The sequence below is a fragment of the Hakea prostrata genome, chromosome 1 (genome assembly GCF_041222555.1).
Source record: "Hakea prostrata isolate BN-2017 chromosome 1, UWA_Hpros_2, whole genome shotgun sequence".
Classification (NCBI taxonomy): domain Eukaryota; kingdom Viridiplantae; phylum Streptophyta; class Magnoliopsida; order Proteales; family Proteaceae; genus Hakea; species Hakea prostrata.
The window spans coordinates 28,872,241-28,892,717 of NC_142600.1; the positions used below are offsets into that span (position 1 = coordinate 28,872,241).

Genomic DNA, 20,477 nt, shown 5'->3' on the forward strand with positions numbered 1-20,477 from the left:
TTGGTGTGTGTCTGAGGTTCATCTAGGCAAGCTTGCGCGCATCTTGATTACATCCTCAGAGGGAGCTTTGTCGTTCGCACTCTAAACGGATACAGATGTAAATTAGGAAGCGAATTTCGGTTATCCATTTACACCTTTATTTTTTGTTGATCATTTTCAATAGTATGCATAGATAGTCCCTAAGTTAATATAGAACACCTTTTAAGACAAATAATAATCTTGATGACCTAGCATATATTGATTGTGTACCATCCCTAGCTAAACCGTCCACTAGGCGTACCAATATGTGGGTCTTTCTTACACTGCCCCCGTCCCACCCCACCCGAACCAATATCATGTTCATTTCTAACAAGGAAATAGACGGGATAAATTTCCTGCCCCGGGATCCGTGGGTCTCTCATTCTCTCTTAGGGAGTAGTGTATGGTATTATGTATTTTACTCTTCTATATCGTATAGTGTATGTAATACTTTATACACTATATATATACATTATTCTCAGACAGAGGATACACTTAGAGTTTCATTCCATTCGTTCATCCTGAGATGGTATCAGGAGCAGTTCGGTCCTTCACCGTTCGCTGCTGCTCTTCGTCTTCTGCTTCGCTTTGCTTCTCCCTCTCGTTCTCTTGAATTTTTGCGTCGTGGTTGTGTGCTTGTTCTTCGTCTTCTCCGGCTGAACCTTCCTCTGCTCTTTGATCTGCTTCTCTGGATTCTGTGTGTTCTGTGCTCTGCTTCCTCACATATATATGATCTTATCTCCTACAGGATTTGGTGGCATACCCACAAACTGCTTACAGGTAGGGAGGGAGAGAGATCGAGAAGAGAGAAGCTAGCGTCTGGAAGCTCCTTAATTTCTGGAGAAAGAAATCAGTGGAGTGGGGGAAGGATTCATCATTCATCATTCATCATTCACCATCCATGGCAGGAATCCATGACCTCCCAGATGTGATATTGTCGAACGTATTCTCTCTGATAGAAGACATCAGAACCCGCAATTCCATGTCGCTAGTGTGCTGCAGATGGATGCTGCTGGAGCGCCAGACTCGCACCTCCTTGACCCTTCGAGGCAACGTTCAAGACCCTTTCTTGATCCCAGATTGCTTCAACGCCGTCACCAACCTCGACCTCTCTTTGATCTCTCCCTGGGGTCATTCACTCTCTGATCTCTCCCCTACTTTCAAGCTCCTTGCTGAGAAGCTCTCTCTCTCCTTTCCCTCTGTTACCTCTCTCACTGTTTACGCTCGTCGCACCCGTGAGACACTCCTCCACCTTGCCTCTCGCTGGCCCAACCTCAGCTGTGTCAAGCTTGTGCGATGGCACCAACGCCCTTCTCATTCCCCTCCCGGCACTGACTTTTTTCCATTGTTTCAGGCCTGCCCTTCTCTTTCCTCCCTTGATCTTTCTCACTTCTACTGCTGGACTGAAGATATCCCTGCTGCTCTCCACCAATACCCATCTGTAGCGGGTTCCCTCACCAGGCTCAACCTTCTTAGCCAATCCTTGTCCTTTACAGGGGGATACAAGTCGCAGGAGCTTCTCGCAATCTCCAATGCCTGCCCCAAGCTAACCCATTTCTTAGCCCCCTGTGTCTTCCACCCTAGGTACTTTGATTCCGTCGGAGATGAGGCGGTGCTGGCTTTAGCCACCCATTGCCCTCTTCTGAATGTCCTCCACCTTGTCGATTACTCCACTCTAGCCAATGCCAGAGCCAATCCGGAAGACGATGGATTCACCCAGGAAGATGCGAGGATCAGCCGTGTTGCGCTTGAGGACCTGGTCTCTTGCCTTCCCTTGATTCAGGAACTCAACCTCGATATCTGCTACAATGTCAGGGACGCCGGACCAGCTCTGGAGTTACTGGGTTCCAAATGCCCCAATCTTAGATCCCTGAAGGTGGGTCAATTCCATGGGACCTGCAGAGCCATTGGAACTCGGCTCGATGGCGTTGCTCTTTGCGGAGCTGGTCTGGAAGCCTTGTCCATCAAGAATTCCGCTGACCTTTCCGATGCCAGCTTAATCGCCATCTCCAGGGGTTGTCCAAGACTGGCTAAATTTGAGCTTCAAGGATGCAGGAACATTACCGAAGCGGGAATGAAGAGCTTCGTTGGCATGTTGCGGCGAACCCTAGTGGATGTGAAAATTACTTGCTGCAAACACCTTGATGCGGCGAGTTCACTGCGAGCCCTGGAGCCTGTCCGGGAACGAATCCAGCGACTACACATTGATTGTGTGTGGGACGACAGCCTCAGGCAGTGCTCTGGTTCTGGTTCTGGTTCTAGTTCTGGTTTGGGAAACTCATCCTCAGAACAAGCACTGGCCTTTCAGGAACATGATTTTGATTTGAATGAGGAACCTAGTACGTCAAATATGGCTGAAGGGTTGGAGCGTGTCGGTTCCAATTGTAGATCCAGCTACCTCAAAGAACAACCCAGCATTAACAAAAAGAAGAAGATATGCAGATACTCCACAGATGAAGAGTACTGCTACGATTTTCTGACCAATGGCAGTGGTGGGTTCCGGTGCAAAACTTGGGACAAGCTGCGCTACCTCTCCCTCTGGATTGAAGTCGGTGAGTTGCTTGAACCCTTGGCCACGGCAGGGCTTGAGAGCTGTCCAATTTTAGAGGAGATAAAGATCAGGGTTGAAGGTGATAGTCGAGCGAAATCACCTGCTTCAACAGGATTTGGTCTTCGCTCGCTTGCATGCTATCCTGAGCTAACGAAGATGCAGCTTGACTGTGGAGACGCAATAGGCTACGCACTCACTGCTCCGAGTGGACGAGCGGATTTGAGCGAGTGGGAGCGGTTTTACTTGTTGGGGATTGGGAATTTGAACCTCAGTGAGCTTGATTACTGGCCTCCACTAGATAGGGAAATTAACCAGAGGGGACTCTCTCTGCCTGCTGTTGGGTTGCTTGCTCAGTGTCTCAAACTGAGGAAGCTCTTCATCCATGGCACAACTCATGAACACTTCATGACGATGATGTTCGACAAGATGCGAAATCTGAGGGATTTCCAACTCAGAGAAGATTATTATCCTGCCCCAGAAAACGATACCAGTACAGAAATGCGTATTGATTCATGCAATCGCTTTGAAGCTGCTTTGAATAGTCGTATGGTGCCTGACTGAGTTTTATTCCTCTCTCAATTTAAGGAACCGTTTGGTTGCTTTCATGGGAGAGGTACCTGTATCAAATTAATGTGTTTTGGGTGAAGGGTGAGAATTTATTTCTTTCGACCTAGAGACAGTTTTCCTGATCTATATAAGATTGGTATTTGTTCGGTCTTGAAGGGAGGGAAGCCATGACTACCTTTACATTCTGTTTTCTTTGATTGCTTCATGGACACATAATTTCCTTCATGATGGGAGATGAATTATGAATAACCTCCTCATGTATGCAATCTGTAGCCTCCAGGAACAAAGCTCATTGTCCAATGTAAACTAAAAGCGGGGGCTTTGTTAATACTTCTCCCTCGACCACCCCTCTTCTCCTTTCTGCTTTAGCGTCTGTTTGTATCTATATCAACCTCATATTTACTGTCAAAACCTTTTTCTTTTCATTTCCTGTTAATTTGCTGATATGTCTCAACAATGGTACATGATATTTCATATTTGCTAACATGTAATTGATTTTTATATAAGAAGCAAGCATTGATTTTGCATCCCTAATTTTATTGATGACAAACAGATTAGCTACATTAAAAATATACAAGACATAATATTCAACAACAGAAGCAAATACAGTTATTAATCAGTAACCAAGTTAGAAAAACTCACAATGAAATAAGAAAAATTTACAGCCAAACTAGCTTAAGCTTAACTCTCCTGATTAAATGCATACAGAGTTGAGCATCACCTTCTGACTCTTGCAGCTACCTAGCCACTGATCCTGAACCTCACTCAACAATGGTATATATTCCACCAGATAGTGTAGATAGAAATCTCCATATGCCCTTGATAAAAGGTTAAACCTAGGAGTGGGAGGATCTTAGAGATGTCTAGACCCCCTTTCCCTGTGCAATCTCTTCATAGGAGTACACCAATACCTTCTGGCCCCCAGTCTCCATTTTCACCTACAGGCTGTTAGACCAAGAATGGGAATTTGTTGGCTTACTCATCAGAGCTTGCCCTTCTTCTGACTTTCTCAGCGTATTGCAAGGTATGTTCCTTCACTCTGTAGATCGTAACCCTTAAAATGTAACTGAAACTGTTCTCTTTTTGTCTTCCCATTTCCTATTATGCTTCTTCTTACATTTGCTTCCTAATGCTCATGAAGTAGATTTCTTGTGGTTGCAGAGAGGTAACATCATCAAGCCTGAGGGAAAATATCAAGTTCTTCATTCAAATGGCTATATTTTTCGTTTTTGCTTATGTTCTGATTTTATTGTCATTGATCTTGACGGATGTCTGACTTCCTCTGTTTTCAAAATTTCCTCTGTATTCAAATTTATTTCTTCTGTTCCCCCCTTCCCCTTGTCAATTCGTGTGTCAAATTTTATTTTTCTCTCAGAATTTTGTTTACTGAATAGGTTAGCCAAGTGTGGTTGTGATCATCAATGATGAGCCAACTGTGTTCCTTACATAAAAATAAACCCTTTTTGAATAAAAATCATTGCATGGTCATCAGGACTAATTGATTAAGTGGTTGGAGTTGTCTGGCAGATCTGATGTGTGAGAGGTATTTTCTAATCATTCTGACTGAAGTCCTAAGGACAGAACAGTTTCTTCCACTGCTTTGTCAGACAAGTAAAAATGTGATATGTGTGACCATGGAGCTGAGATTTTTCTCAGCAAGTAGGTTATCTTTGGTTAATGAGTGAATGTGAGATAGTGCAATGGAGTAACTTTGTAGGAGAAGTTGGGGGAAGTGGAATGTGGTGGAGGAAAATGAGATTCATTTTCCAATTGTATTTTTGAAGAGGGGTGTAGGTACATTTCTCAGATTCTGTGGAAAGCTGACCCAGAAGTGATTCTAGAAATATTTTGAAACTCATGTAAAAGTCAATTTCCACAAGTAGCTTATGATAAGTGGTTGGGTTGACTGTGTTGCTGCTTGAATGACTTTGGTTATGAAATTTTTAGTGATAGGCAGATTAAATTAGTTTGCTAAATTGTGTCAAGAGTTTTGAATTGTCCATGAAGAAAACTATACTAAGAGTGAAAATATGATGGTTAAAATTATTTTTAGTAAACTTTATTTGTCAATTCAATTCAAAAAAAGAAGGAAAAAAAAAAAGGACATTCATCAGTTTGACTCAACCAATTCACTTGAGTCGAGTCAATAATGGGAGATATTTTTTTGTCAACATACTTATATTAAGAACTCTAGAGCAACATGTGTAGAGGACAACAGAGAAGGGTTTAACACAAATGGAGGTGGAGACAGCCACCAGACATGAGACAAAGCAAAGGATCAAAACATGAGCTCCTTTAGAAAGAAAATCTGCATAGAGGTTGCCACTCCCATGAACAAACCTGAATAGTACAGCATTAAATGACAAGATAATGACAGCCTAGTCTCAGAAATGCTGCTACAGAGCCAGTTCAGAGAATTGACATGCCCATTTAAGGCTTGGACAGCATCTTTACAATCAGAAAATATTACAACACTCTTAAAGCCTAGACTAATTGCTAGAAGTATAGGTTCAAGCTCCACTTGGGCTGCTGAAGTTGCGGAAAAAACACTGGATTTTGCAGCTAGGAACCTTCCATCTGAGCTCTACAATAAGCACCCTCAACCCCCTTAGTGTTGCAGCATTCCAGAGCCATCTGTAAATTATCTGTGTACAATTTCTTTGCGAAAACCAGCCATCTGAGACCTCCACTGCATCTCCTTGAATTGCACCTGAGTCAATATTTGGACAGTATAATGGTCCTCAATCGAGCTCTCAAACATCTGTACACAAAGAGATAGACTCCAAAACATCTGTAATTTGTCATATGGTTTGTAGTCCTTTCAATGGTATTTTCCCACATCTGTCTTAATGGTGATGTGTAATATTTTACATCTTTATCTGTTCATTTTAGGTCAATTGTTAGGCATACAAACCTCAGTGATTATGTTAAGGATAAAGTTCCAAGTTTGAAGCATTTTTTGGTTAAAGGCAATGATCAAATGGAGTATGACTTACCATCATTGAGTGCCCTTTCAAATGCCTTGAGGTATCTTCAGAGGTACAGATCCTGAATAGAATTGCAATGATGTGTGATAAAAGAGACAGTTTTTTTTGTTTTTCTTTTCTTCAGTTGTAATCACCAGAAATGAGAGAGATTGTAATATTGAAATGCAGGTATGAGTTCAGAAATAACCATGAAGAATGGATGATCGATTCAGTTAAACCTGATTTAGGTCAGGAATATCAGAACGGATACAAGAAACCTTAATACAAGTAGTGAAAATATTGACAAAAGAGACAGTTTTTTTTTTCTTCTTTCCTTCAGTTGTATTCACCAGAAATGAGAGATACTGTAATTTAGAAATGCAGGTATGAGTTCAGAAATAACCATGAAGAATGGATGATCAATTCAGTTAAACCTGATTTAGGTCAGGAATATCAGAACGGATACAAGAAACCTTAAGACAACTTGTGAAAATATTGACATCTCTAATGAAGCTAGGCTGGAGTCTGTACTGCTCTTACTTCCTTTATTGAGGTACTGCTTACCTGTGGATACTTCTTTATTTTTAGTTTAGTAAATAAAAATTAATTTTTTTTGGATGAATAAATGAAACTTTATTGTGTTGACATGTTATTTATTTAATTAACTAAAGTAGTTTAGGTTTTTCTATATTTTATATTCAGTTTTGAAGTGAAAACAAATCTTTTTTATTCTGTTTATTGCTTTTCTGAAGAAAAAGGCATTCTAAAATAGGTAAAGGATTCACAACTTTTGTTAGCTTAGCAGGATGTTCGGCTCAATTTGAACATGGACTGATTACATCAAGACTGTGGATGATATGTTGACCATCCCCCATTTAGAACTCATGTTGAACTACACCTTGGGTACCATGATGCAAATCCTGTTGATGACTTCCCTATTAATATTGGGGCTTTATCTTAGTATTCTTATATTTATGTGGCCATTTGAAAGGGGTAGGCTCTCTAAATTGGGTTTGGGAGTGAATTTAATCTGCATTCTTGTAAATAATGCAACACTTACAGTGGCTTAGCAATCTGTCATCTTTGCATGATGAGCTCAACCTGCTAAACCCCTGAAAACTGAAACAAATAGAACTCTGCATTGCTTGGTACATTATTCTACAGCTTCCTTCATTTGGTCATACATAAATTTCTTGTGGAAATTTTGTTCAAAGTGGAATCTACATGCTGTTCACAAATTTCTCTCACAAGCAAGTTGAAGGAGTCATGTGCTACGCCCCACCTCTTGTCCTGTTGTGCCTCTTCATGCCTTAATAATTGCTTTTTTCCCCCCTTTTGGCAGGAATCTGGTATCTTTGTGATCCCTACATTTCCTGGACCTCCATTTAAATTGCAAATAGATACTCTTCCACTTGAACATTACCATGCTAGAGCATTGGGCTTGCTGTCTGTTGCTTGATTTTCAGGCTTTTGCCATGTATTATGTGCACAAGAGGATTCTAGGTCATGCTGGTGATTGGGGCATTATTGTAACTCATCATCTCAAATGTGTTGTTTCTAAATTGCAGAGTATACCATTGGGAATGTATGCTAACCTTCCTGTGGCAGTTTCTCTGTTGGCAAAGCATGGTGCTGATGGTTTTTTGCTGAATCTTGTTGAGGCCATTGAATGTCCTTCAAAGGAACGAGTAGAAATTGCTCAGGTCGTGAGTTACTGAAGGTGTCTCTTTGAACAATTAAAGGTAAGCTGTAAGTCAGTCTTTACGAAGTAAAATTTTCGGAGATTATTATTTTTATGATTTGTGAAGGCAGTATAAATAAAAATCATCCTCTATATCACCTTCAATCAATCATCAATAAAGAAGGTGATATAGAGGATGGTTTTTAGAGCTGGTCTGGGAGTAGTTCCAATAAGTGACAACCTATGAGAAAGTCGTTTGAGGTGGAATAAAAATCATCCCCTATATCACCTTCACTCAATCATAAGTAAAGAAGGTGATACAGAGGATGGTTTTTAGAGCTGGTCTTGGAGTAGTTCTGATGAGTGATAAGCTATGAGAAAGTCATTTGAGATGGCATGTCCATGTTCAGCATAGGCATGTAAATGCCCTTGCATGGAGAAGTGATATAATTCAGATTGAAGGAATTAGAATAGCTAGCGGCAGACCTAAGATAACCTCATGAGAAGTGGTGAGGAAGGATATGTATAGCTTAGGCTTTGTATCTAGCATGGCCTCAAACAAAGTTGACTAGAAGGTAAGAATCTATGTAGCCGACCCCATTTAGTTGGGACAAGGTTGCTTCTTCTTATTGTTGTTGTTGTTGTTGTTTTTGTTGTATCATACAGAGGATGGTTTTTCCAAAGAACTAAAATAGGGTGCACATAGTGGAGAGGTGCATTTGGGTCTTGTGTGATCGATGTATTCCTTTAAAGCTCAAAGGAAAATTTATAGGACCATCATATAACCAACTATGGTTCATTGTGTTAAGTGCTGGGCTGTTAAGAAATATCATATAGATAAATTCAATGTGGCAGAAATGAGGATGCTAACGTAGAGAGTGGCAAAACTAGGAAGGGATAAGGTAGGAGATGATCATATTCAAATTGGTTTGGGAGTGGCACCAATAATTGATTAGCTATGAGAAAATCAATTGAGGTGGCATGACCACGTTTAACGGAGGCCTTTAAATGCCCTTGTATAAAGAAGTGATTTAATCCACACCAAAGGAACTAGAAGAGCTAGAGGGCAGATTTAAGATATCCTCAGGAGAAGTGGTGAGAAAGGGTATGCATGGTTAGGCCTTTTATCTAGGATGACTCAAATAGAGCTGATTGGAAGGCAAGGTTCCATGTTGTCCATCCCATTTAGGCCTTTTTGTTGTTGTTGTTGTTGTTGAAGGCAGTCTTAATTTGGTAGGATGGTGCCCGTGCTTTATTCTATGAAATAGTCAATTAGCTTATGATTCGTGGACCTTGGTGTGTCCTTCAGATATATTTTTTGTGAGGACCTTCTCAGTATCCCTACTGTCTGAAACCAGTGTGGCTGTTCGGCTGCTGAGTAGTTGGTCTTTCATATGTCCCTGTCCACTTCAGCAATATAGACACTGCATAGAATATAGAGGTTGAAAATTAAATCAAACAATAAAGCACAAAATGTGATATCATACCACTAGTTTCAACAAAGATGATGAAACAACCACCTGGACTAAACAGAGTCTTCAGGAACATGTTTCTCATCCTTTGTTAAAAGATTCTTGACTCTCAGAAAGAATGCGACAGATTCTTTATAGGAACTTCAAATTTTGTATGCCATTGTGGATCCCTACTCTTCTATATAAGTTCTATAGTTTGCAACTCACTGGTTGAAACATGTATATCAAATTAAAAGAAAAATATGGGATACTGAGTCAGATAGCTGTTAGGGGACATGTTTCACAAGTCCAAATGCAGGTTCCTCCAAAGGAAATCTAGATGTGAAAATGTGCACCAATGTACCTCATTTTCAAGAAATGTGATATGTTAAGTTTTAGGCCTTCTCCAGAGTGTATTCTGTGATGGTAAAAGGGTGCTTTTCTTAATTTTTATAGAAGGTCATGGAAGATAGAGGAAATATAATATTGAAATAAAGGGAAACGTTACTTAGAACTGATGTCCATGTTATAAATAAACATTGTGATTTTTTTCCCTTAATATAATTAATGATTATGTTGGCCATGCATGATGCACTCCTGAATACCAAATTTTCCCCACTTTCCATTGCAATTCTTCCTATTTGCTGATATAATAATGATGCCAAAACTGGCTTCCATTAATATTATTGTCATAAACCACATGCTTGAGCTGTTGAGAAGGAAAACCTGCATAATCTGCCAGTTTTTCCACCCCCTGCACCATCTCCATCAGCAGATATATGATGCCTGTCATTACAAAACCATCATCATCCGCTAACATTTTGAGCATGTAAGGAAGTACAGCTTGACCAAGTTCAAGTCTTGACAGCTGCAACTTTGCTGCTACTACTACTGCTGGCAGACATCTCTTCTTGTAAATGGAGCTTGTTCAATTCTATTTTGCAGTTCCAGAGCAATTGAGAGTGTGAAATTACATTGGACGGTGGGAATTACCAAAGGGGCAGTGGGTGGTTGCTAGAGATTACAGGGACGATTCAGAGTTTTAACACATGTGAATTACATTGCAGATAGTAAATTCCTCTGTGCCATTGATCTGGGGATTTCTTATTACATTTTGTTCTCCCTAATTTTGGTATATTACCAATATTGGTATGGATTGGATGATCCAATACTCATACCTAAAATCATAGAGGTGTTGGGTTCATGTTGAAAATTCCTCCATTTTCAATCAGAGGATCAGATCAGATCCAGTGGTTGAAGAGAATATCTCTTCACTTGGGTGGAGAGAAACTGTGTCCTTTCTCTTGTCTTGCTCTTACCATCTAACTCTTGACCTGTGGAAAATTACCTTAGCCTCTAGCAACTTTGAGGCCCAAAACTTTTCCACGAGGTCCTCAATTTTGAAGTATGCCATGTGGCAAAAAGTATGCCCTTCTTAGTCTACCCTATGAAAAAAATTGAATAAAAAAATATGAGTCTTTATTATTTGTTGAGCATTATCAAAGAGTGGCTAATGCAGCTTGTCCCCCAAGTTTTGAGCTGTCTGGATCAGCCACAGAAGCCTCATGGTTGAACAAATTCTGGTTTACAGGCTTCAAAGCCATCGGTATCATAAACAAGCAAAAACTGTTCTTGATAGTTTATTTTAACTTTTATATTACTGGCAATAAAAAACTAGAAAATGTGGTTATTGTTTCTTTTCTTTCCCTCTTCGTATTGAAATACTGAGGTCATACATGCAAAACATTGGAAAACTACAAATTTGGCTGATGTTGGGATTCTCAGGAAATTTGTGTTGGTCTTCTAGACAAGATTGAAGCGTCTTTGGTCACTGAATTTGATTGAAAATCCTATGACTTTACCTTGGTTTAGTTTATAAAAGCAATATCTTTGTTTCATTAAGTTATGAACTGCTTTCTTATTTTACCTTTTTATGAGAAATTATTTATGGCATGTTTAACAATCCTTTTTTTTTTTTTTGGTGTGTGGTTGATCTCATGTTATTAATTCAGATAAAGCTCAGAGAAGTAATATCATGCCTATTGATGAGACTGAAGACACCTGTTTAGCGATAGACTGGAGGCAGCCAAGTCTCTAAGTGAATCTCTAGTTTGCAGGTACTTTTGCCATGGATAGGAGAATCCAAACTGTCTATGCCATGGTTCCCACCTTGCAAAGTTGGCTTGAGAAATAAGGACGGTGGCACTGTCTGTCACACCCCACTCGCCGGTATCGGTCCCGTCCGACAACTCGTGGGTGCGATCCGTCACAAGATCCACGGTTTTATTATCAATAATAAAAATCCAAGCAATAATAATCATAAGAAAGAACAAATTCAAATAATCAAATGAAAGGTATTACATGAGTCCAAATACTCTAAAGATGAATCAAAGTACTAAGTTCCAAAGTTTATCGAGTTCAATGGAAGCAAAAATTAAATTAGTTCAGTTTTATTCTTTTAGCTCGTTCTTGGGCGAGGGCCTTCTCTTCTAACTTAACAATGAAGGGAGCCATCCAGCTCTTCTCCACTAACTTTTCAAAGTGTCAAGTTATCTGTCTCCTTCTGCCGTCAATGGGTGTTATAAGAGCACTTCAAGCATCCGTAGAAGGCTTCATGACATACATCTCCATCTCCCACTGACGCTGCCACAACCTCTTCATAGGAGTTACTCCAATCATACAGAATTTCTCCTGGTCCTGTATACCCATCTGTATAATATAATACAACATACAAAGAAAATGAATGAGTTCTGACGAACTTATTAAGGAAACAAATCTCACATACATATCAACAGTGTATCAAGGTAAAACACATAGATAAATAATGATATTCAAGCATATGAATGCAGCTAGAATCTAACTATGCAAGTTTTTATATGGCAGACATGCTTTAAGATATAATACCAGCCCTCATCTGGATAGGTCTAGTCACTCTGATGCCTCACAGACTGGTTACTTCTGTTGGGATCTCGGGCAAAGGGGTTCAGTCCTCGTCAATCAACCATGGTTAGGGTTTAGGTTCACACTCTCTCACCATAACCATTAGTATGAGTATTGGTGCATGTCGAGGTTTTTAATCCAATGCAAGGTCATACGATAACATACTACATGTAGTCTAGATACTTCCCTTATGGCACCAACCAACTCGGTTCAGTATCCTTCCTTACCTAGGAATGAGAACCCTCACGAATTGGCTACCACTGTTGGACTCCATTCCCTAACCCTATGGTCATCCACATATTATTGGGGTGGATGCTCTCATGACCCCTCACGACTCCTGGCCACTCCTTGGATGTCCATGAGCCCAAACTCTAACATATGCAACCCTACCAATGCATGATCAACAATGGACCACTGAATCTCCACACGGATGGTTATTGTTGTAGGATGAAACAGAGTCATGTCACTATTTTCACGAGTCATTTGACTTCAATTCCCCTACCGAAAGGGTAGTAGCATGCCATGCAATCTGGACCCTGTAAGTATGTCATCCAGCAATCATGATAGTGCTGGGGGCATCAGTAGGCAGTGTCCCATACCACAACCTTCTGATATCCCAAACAATGGATACCCAATATGGATACCCTTCCATCACAACACCAACCATTATAACATAATCATTCATTCTATACCACAAAGTAATGAAAATACATATAAACATTAATCACAGTATATATTCGACTACTAAACATTGAATCATACTACTACAACAAGTTATAAGAGCAATGATACATGTAAGAAATCAAACAGTTCATCATAGAGCATATTATCGCATATATATAAGAGTGTGTCCTTACTTGTAGCTATGTAAAAACTAATGAAATTGCAATTAGACATCACCCACAACAATTCCAGTATACATCAGAGATCACCTAAATATAGATTACAAAGTTATATTAAGTACATGAGTCAAATCAGAGCAATAACCAACTTCACAGTGTTACTGTGGCGGTTGGTTGGCCAAACGACCACCATAAGCGATTGCCCCTGTTCCAGACTACTTCTAAGTCCAAAATTCTGACTTTTGATCTTCCAATTGTAATCCGATTTTAGGGTGATCTAAATCTGAATTTCGTCCTTAAGGAGCCTACAACACAAGCACGAAACAAAACCCTATAATTTTAATGATTCAATATTCACATCATCTCCTTCAATCAGATTTGTCCTTTATTTGGATGCAAGGATCCATTTTTGGACATGATCTAATCAAGATCACTGATGGGGAATAGAACCAATACAATTAACTCACTACCAATCCATTAAAGAGGATAGATCCACACCATTAAAGAGGATGGATCCACACAATTCAAAGAGATGATGAAAGAATATAGAGAGTGTGGGATCACTTATCTTCACTTGAATCGCAAAACTGATAAATGATTGGATCTTTTTCACAAATCACGCTCCTCTCACCTTCCAGCACGTGTTTTCTACCTCCTAACCGTCTTCAACTATAATCGTGAATATAATACTGAGTAAAAAGGTTGAATTGGCTATATATAGAAGAATGGGGTTAGTTAGGGTTTAAAATCCCACAAGCAGATTTGGCGGTCGCTTGGGGGGTTGATTGGTCAATCAACCGCCTTAAGCAACCGTCTCCTGGTACTTTTTAGTACTTGGGTGCTTTGCTCAACAGGTTGATCCCCAACTCAAACCTAACCCTATACAACATGTGGAGGTGTTCTTACCTTGATTCCAGACATCTTCTAACACACCTTGACTCCGAATGGTGATCCACTTTTTCAGTCCATCAGGGTTTCTACAAGTTCTTCTTTGAATTCCCAGTATGACAGGTTCTTCATTAGCAGAATCCAAATCCATGGACTCAGGGTATGAATCATGGACTTCAATCTGGATACTCCACAACTTAATCCAGCTGGACCTTCGGGTACTCGGACCTACAATATGGATCCCGAATTAGAATTATGGAGGTTGTCACACTGTCACTTGTTTCCTTTGTTTTAAATAGAAGTTTAATTATGAGGAAAAGCATCTACTCAGTTATAGTGGTTGAATTAAAAAAGTTTCTGATTCCATGTAAAATAACATCCAGATTATAAGAGACTGCTGTTGAATAATAGTCCATCTAGTTTGAAAATTCTTAGTTCAGTTACTACTTACCAATGATTCATCTGTGGACTTTGAGTGCATCACTGATTTGTAAGCATTGAAACTGGTTTTAGTATGATTATCCATCTTTTCATCAGTTCCTTTGAAGGACTCTTCAATGAATCCTACAATAAGATGAGCCATGAAGTTGCAGACTGAATAAGCTTCTTCTCTCCCCCTCCCCCCTTGGATCTATTTTTAGAGTTTTTATCTGCCCTAGGATTCAAAAGCTGATATTCTTATAATCTGTTCTTGTTTGCTGTCAATTCTAGAAATTAACAAAGAAGTTGTTTATAGTTTATACTTTTTTCATTGTTTATCATGTTTGCCCAAAACCAAGAAAACTAACCTTCAATGGAACAAGCAAGTTTATTGACCTTTGAAGCTGTAGAACAATGAAGTTCATCACTAGCCCATACAGGGAAGATGAGTAAGCTTACTGACACACAAACAGAAAATCCCATACCAATTGCTGAGAGACGGTCAAGGCCTATCTTGATGACCTCCTCAGGCACTCCTGAGACTACAACTAGGTTGAATGTTAGGATGAAAATCATGGCTCCATGGTCGTATCTCTTCTTTATGCTTGGAACCAGCTGAGTGTCTGTAGCAGCAGCACCTGGATGATTTATTCAGAAACTGGTTCTTTAGATTGGAGAAAGATAAGAAATACAAATTAGTAGTAGTCTACATCGTACCAGTATATCTGATAGGGGGAAGCTGATGTAATTTAGACAAGAAAAGAACTAGCTACAAACTTAGTGGAAAGCACATCAAGCACTAGGTTAAGGTTCAAACCTAGATAATAATAATTTCAATATTCTTGACTTCACAGTTGATTGGTTTCTAAAAGATTCACATCAGACTCCAAATCCCCTGGAATAGATAAAAACTTGTTTGAGGACTAACATTTCAAAGTGCTGCATTAGAGTTTTGAGCACATTCTGATTCAACAACACGTTAACTAACAACATTGTTTGGAATTATAGCCAATGTAACATTTAGTATTGTTACCAGAGGGCTTTGAGGTTGCAGACACCAGAACTTTATTGTCAAATTCAAAAACCATACCAGAGATGAATATGGATATGCCAATTGCACTAGCCTGGCCAACCTTGCCAAGGTTTTGAGTAAGAATTGCTGCAGAACCCCCAAAGATACTTCCTAGAGCTGTAACAATTCCACGGTGGAGTAGTTCCTCAGTTCATTTAAAAGCAAGCTATGGTTGACAAACTCCTCTAATTTTTCCATTAGTCTCTGCAAACCAAAATGTGTGAGTCTAACAAGAAAAAATTATGACAAAGTTATAGGAAGCTGCATAGAACTCAAAAACAACCACTATGTACATGATGGCCCACATGACATTGGCTCCAACTTGTTCGAAAAGAGGATCAGGGAGATAGAAGAGTGAAACCAGAACCAGTGCAAGTCCAACCTTGATACTGTGAATCAACTTTCTGTGCTCATCTGTGTCTTTTTTGGCTGTAAGATAATAGAGAATGCTCTTCTTCTCTTTCAGGGAAACTCCTTGAATTTGAACATACAGTAGACGAATTCATGGCTAACAGCTCTCTCTCTCTCTTTCTCCCTTTTACAGCATGTATGGGGTCTGAGTAACTAATTTGTTGGCAATTTCTGGTGGAATGAGACCACATATATATGTACACACCATTCTCATGAGATGTGAGGTGGAGGTGGTAGTTACGACCCAAAAATCCTGAGTGGGTGTAGGCTGATGGATCCCTAGGCATAGCCTTTGTTTGGCTATAGAAATTTAAACATTTATAGAGAACTAACATAGCCTACATATCTGCAAGTACTGTCTCTGAATCCATAAGTGTAGATGCATCTGTAAGCCTATTGACTCAGTGGAAGACACCTGCTGAGCATGAGATTGGATAAAGCTAAGCCATGGCTTAGTCGGAATAATCGATTAATTTTGGTGTCCCCTACCTGGGAACCCATTGCTGTTACCATTTGTGATGTACATATTTTCTGTGCTACAAAATTGATTTCCACTCAAATGTTATGAGGTTACTGATTTATCCTCAAACACAGGAATACCTGATATCAGTTGTTGGGAGTATTGCCAGCATGATCAGTTCTCCTTCCTTATCTTCAACATATTATGATTGATCTGAGACTAGGCTAACTTGATTGTCATGGTTTTTGTTTCTTATACAGGGTCAAGTACGTACGAATATATGGATGCACGGAAGGCTATACAAGTGTAGGAAATACAAGAATATCTTTCTCTTCCAGGTATCAGTTTCTATCAAGGAGATGAAACACTGATCTGGAGAATTTTCTTTTCACTTTTTACTATAGGCATTGGCCCACAATCCTTCCCATATAACATAACTCAAAACCAGTAGGGAAAAGACAAATTTGAAAGCAGAAAGGTGGAGGCGGATAAAAGAGAACCTGTCTGGGAAACCTTTTAGTTCTGAGAAAGAAATGATATATAGTGCCACCTGGTTACAAGTGTGGTGTGCTTTGGCCACCAACGTCTGTCTGTTACCTGAAATTTGTGTTTCTAGTATATCACTTTCATCTCCTTTTGTCTCCAAATATATTTCAACACAACATTACTTCATAACAAGAGAGAGAAAATGAAGATAATAAATGGAATGGTAAATTTTAAGAACAACCAGTTGGCTATGTCAGACATTGGATTAATCCACTTAAATGGCACTTTCTACTGCCACCTTTGCAAAACATGAGCAGGAGATTGATTCCTTTTACTCTCCTTAGCTGCTTCCTTCCAGTCACTTATGGAGGCTACAGGAAGAGGAGCATAGAGAAGGAGGAAGAGTTCTTTAAACATGAACTTGATGCGAAAATGTACAAGGCACAAGCTAAAACAATGGCTGAGGCAAGGGATAAGGGCCCTGGGTGATTGTGGTGGGCAAGAGGGATGATGGTGGTGAGACCATCAAGTGAAGATGTGTGGTGTTTTATTTTAAACATGAACTTCATGCTTTGCCCATCTAAGTCAATCAAGCACTTGTTAAAGAGCAAAGACTGAATTTCAAAACCAAATCAAAGTTGCTCATCAACTAACTCCAATTTTCTCTTGTATATGATTTCTAGTTCACTATAAAAACACCCAGAATAGAGGCCAAACCCATGAAAATCTAAAATTTGCTGTTGTAGACTTCTGCACAGACTGAGTTCGTAGGATCGAACAATCACATAAATGATTATCACCCTATTAATGCATAGATCATTTATAAATTTAGACCAATTGTTCTCATATCACTTGCCTGCCATTTGGGGTCTTCCTTGCTATGCTACATTATCTTACAAATGCAATATGTTAACGAAACCCATATAAAATCGTACATTACATTCTAACACTTGTAGGGGTACCCTTAGCCATGGTTGCCAGTGAGGAGGACGAAAGCTTACGAATAAGTACACTAATACTGAGACCCACAAGCTGTTGTAATTGAGCCAAGCAAAAAATCACTTAGAAATGAATTGAGAGAGATCTATGACTTTGATTAAAATTGTTAGATCTTGAAAATATCATGTTGTGAGACAAGAGCTACAAAGGATGTACCTAAACAATATAAAAAGCTCCTCATTAAAGAAACAAAAAATTACAAACGATGTGAATCCTAATTTTAGAGTTGAATGTGACTCACACTCACGGGTTTTACATGCTCTAGTACCCAAAATATGGACACATTTCTTTGTCTTAAATATGGATTTTAATTGGTAAACAAATAACCGGAAAGCAAGACCATAGACATGCCACAATTTTGGGATAACAAGGTTTTCTAATTTGTCCAGAATTATGCCACTTTCAAAGGACAACATTCAACCATTGCTCACAGCAGATTGGATAGAATACATTCCAGCAGGGGTGTTGTGGTTGGGTGTGGGTGGGGAGGATAGAACTTCTAACAAAGCAAGGTTCTCAACCTCTTCTTTCTTCTTCTTCTTTCTTTCTTCTTTCTTTCTTCTTCTTCTTCTTTCTTTCTTTCTTAATTTCTTTTTCTTTTTTTTTTTTTTTTTTTTTTTTTTTTCCTCCTTTGGGTAAACAAACTTCTATTGAGAATGGCGGGAACAAACATTGGGCTTTCAAAACGTCCTCCCCGAAACAAACATGGCCTTCCTAGCAGTCATACAGTCCACAAAGGACATACCCAATTGGGTAATGTTCGATACAACCTCTCTTGCTACTAAGGCTGCTGGCGCACCTACATTAATGGGATTTATGAGTTCCAAGTTATCAGACTCAGCAACAATGCAGTCAATCCCTTCACCAATGGCCAAGATTAGACCCTCTCTCATTGCTAAGGCCTCCCCTAGCAAGACATCACCAAAACAGACTAGGTCAAAAGCTACAAGATGAGCCTCCGGACCCATTAGAGTTAAGACTCGCATATGAGTTTAGCTTGAAGTAAGGTTCCACTGGGGTCCTCCACTTGGGCCTCTGATCCACTTTTCTCATCTGGACCACTTCACTTGGGCTTGACGTGAGGCTGAGTTGTTTGGCTTGTAGGAAAGTCTCGCATTCCTTCACTGCTCTAAATGTCAGTGCATTAGGCTGCACTGATGACCCATCGAACGTAAACTTGTTTCTGTCCTTCCAGATATTCTAGCACAAGTATGATGCCAAGCTCGCCAACTCCTTAGAGCTCTTTTTCTCCTTACCAAGAGATCTCCAGCTTTTAATAAAACAATGGAGCTTTGGTTCATTTGGGGGATGGTACCCGAGAGGGGAGGCATGCCACGCTGCTCTAGCGAAATCACATTCAAACAAAATGTGAACAATAGATTCAAGGTCTCCACCACAACGCTAGCACCTAGGGTCAATATTAATCTGTCTACGAACCAAATTTTAAGTAGATGAGACACCACCCACACACGCTCTCCACATAAAACTTCTCACCTTTGGTTCTAAATCACAGCTCCAAATCTTTTTCCAGGTTTCTTTGCATAGCTCATCTGTCCTACCCACTAGAGTAGTATCCATCCGATTCTTGATCATATGATATGCTGATTTAGAAGTAAACACCCCATTTCTTGTCTCTCCCCGAATCTGACTATGCTCTTGAGGGAACACACTTAATGATATACTTAGGATAGCATAGCATCTTCTTGGTGAAACAGACCTGATCAAATCCTCCTTCCAACACCTTGTGCTAGCATCTATTAAGTCAGCCACCCAAGTATATGCATCCGATTGATACTCCGAGTGCTTTATCCACTTCTCAGTATGCGACAATATCCATTTATCTCTCCATATGTGAATTTTATCTCCTTTCCCAACCACCCACACCAAGCCTTCCATCAGGTATTTTCTTCCTTTTAATAGCCCTTTTCCATGCCCAGGAAGCATTGGCATTCTTCTTTGCTTTCGAAAAAGAGCTATAAGGGAAATAAAGACTCTCAAAGAATTCAGCCCAAAAGGAGGTAGGATTGTTCCACAGTCTCCAAGCAAGCTTGGTTAGAAGAGCTTTATTTTGTATAGTTGGGTCTCTTAAACCTAGGCCACCTTTTTCCTTCGATCTGCAGAGCTTATCCCAATCTATCCAACACATTTTGTTCTTCTCTCCCTCCCCATTCCAAAATAAGTGTGTGATTGCTTGTTTAATCTTTTCATGGTGAGAGCTAGGTAGTTTGAAATGTGAAGCTGCATATGAATTTAAGGAGAGGGCCATAGACTTTATCAATACTTCTTTCCCCGTATGTGATAGTAGTTTACCCTTCTACCCTTGTATTGCATTGCATGTCTTCTCTGTTAGTTCTTTGAAAAGATCCGCCTTTGAGGTCCCGAACTGAATTGGAAAACCAAGATATTTCTTCGGCCCATCGCCATACTTTATCTTTAATATACGGGAGAACCTCCTTTTTATTTTTGAAGGTGTACATGAACTAAATGTTAGGCAAGATTTCTCCAAGTTGATGCTTTGCCCACTTGCTTTACAGTAGAAGTCCAAACAAGCTTTGAGATTGTGGATCTCCTCCAATTTCACTTCATAAAAAATTAGGCTATAATCTGCAAACAGAAGATGAGAGAGAGGTTTTGACCTGATCCTAACCTTCATTCCTTTCACCAACCGAGTTTGTTCAACTTCGAGAAGTATAGCTAAAAGTGCTTGAGAACAGAGGACAAAAAT

At 39.7% G+C, this 20,477-nt stretch overlaps 1 pseudogene; it reads left to right on the top strand.

Moving 5' to 3' along the window:
- The first annotated feature begins 525 nt into the window (after window positions 1-525).
- Window positions 526-7,420, top strand: LOC149028640 (F-box protein MAX2 homolog A pseudogene; annotated as a pseudogene).
- Window positions 7,421-20,477: the final 13,057 nt, after the last annotated feature.